This window comes from Brachyistius frenatus, unplaced genomic scaffold, assembly GCF_029030835.1.
Source record: "Brachyistius frenatus isolate BFR_SWC_R1_liver_20210118 unplaced genomic scaffold, ASM2903083v1 Contig_2, whole genome shotgun sequence".
Taxonomy (NCBI): Eukaryota; Metazoa; Chordata; class Actinopteri; family Embiotocidae; genus Brachyistius; species Brachyistius frenatus.
The window spans coordinates 6,219,773-6,221,671 of NW_027210601.1; positions in this window are offsets into that span (position 1 = coordinate 6,219,773).

The following is a 1,899-nucleotide window of genomic DNA, read 5'->3' on the forward strand; positions in this document are numbered from 1 at the left end:
CTGAATACTGAAAATACTTTTCTCTCTCTCTCTCACACACACACACACACACACACGCAGATGGATAAACTCTGCAAGACCTCTGCTCTCACACACACACACACACACACACACACACAAATATTGCACTAAGACAGAAGTGACCGCCGTCTTACAATCTAAGCAGAAAATACATCGAGGCCAACATCCACTTATGTTCACATGACGTTACGGTGCGATTCGAAAATGTGACAAAATGCATGCGTTTATTTATGTCAAACGCAAATACCATGGAAACCAAACTTAGAACGCTGTCAATTTGCGGGGTCCGATTCACCAGCAGTCATAATTATGATTCATGTCTCGGTAAACAGCCAATGCATGCGTGATAACATTCCCTGTTGCTGAAAGTGTGGGAAAGTGTAGCACGTTACATATTGTGCACCGCGGCCGTGTGTGCGTTGGTGCGAACGCAAGTTTCGGGCTTCGTATAATTACTCTTGGCGACATACCTTACATGACTAATGAGCAGAGTTTGGGCGCTAGGCACGCAGCTCATTCGTCACAGGAGGGTAGGTAAAACGTCAGTGTATTCAACCCCAGTGGAACGCTGGTAAGGTCCTGCTAAATGCTCATGCAGTGCTACTGACCGATTCATTTCCTGTGCAAACACAAGCCATTGAGCAGCGTCAATTAGCAGAGATACGTCACATGACTTCGCACTTGTGTCCCCCGTTGTGAGTTACCGTGAATCTAAGAACCGGTATTTCCATTCTAATGCAGCACCTGTAAAGATGTAGCTTCTCCCCGTCACTCTCCTCACGGTTCAACCTACTCACTTGCAAACAGCCCTGCTCTTACTGAGGAGGCTGTAACATGACACAAAGACCAACGAAGACACAGTCAATACAATTTAACAACCCGTTACTGATAGAACACAATGTTGTTTATAGCTACAAATTAAAGCAATCGAAAAGAAACAAGCTTTTTAGTCCATAAAAGTAAGTGTTAAGTGGTCACTGGGTTTTCTTTATTCATTAACTTGTAAGACTCAAAGGAATGATTACGTCTACATTTAACAGCTAAATATAAACCTGCAGGGATGAGAAGCATAAAACCTTACTGGCAGTAATACAAAAGTGTTATCTAAAGTACACACTGCCTGATCAGCTGACATATAATCCAGCCTTTATACAATTTAATTATTGCAATTAAAGGAACCATTTTGCTGCATAAATGGCTTCATGATGGGTTTTTTTCTTCTGAACGACATGCTGATGGACGTGACACTTTTTCTGCCTGCATTAAAGTCAAACCCCTAAACCTATTCGACGAGACGCGTGTCACGCCAAAGTGTGCGATACACCCACCAGTCCCACAGAGGACAGCGCGTCAGTGTCACGGTTTTGCCTAGGCGTGAAAACATGGCTACCTTTGGGAAAACAAAACCACATGGTTGGGGTTAGACATCAAAAATGTTTTTTTTTTTAAGAAATCCACGTCGCTGTATTGCAGTTCTCCAACTTTCCTCCCCATGTAGACTTTAAACACTTTTGTATGTCGTCAAATGACCTCGATCACATGACATTCATCGCTTCCATGACCCGCGTCATGTGACGTGCGTCTATTTTCGCGCCAAAGCAAAGCCAACTCTCACACCGACACAATACCCTCTAGTGGCCAGGAGAAGTATTACATAATGTGGCGTGATACTGGGTTGATATAACGCCGTTTTTTTTGTCATGTAGGTAGAAGTTGATGTAGATTGGTTTCAACTTAAAATCACAAAAAAATAATAATTCAAAATAAATTTATAAAAACTGAAAAGGTCTTTTAATCTTTTATAATTTGGCGTAACATTGCATTTCCTCACGAAGCAAAATATAATTTTCATATTAAATGCAATTTGACAAACAGACA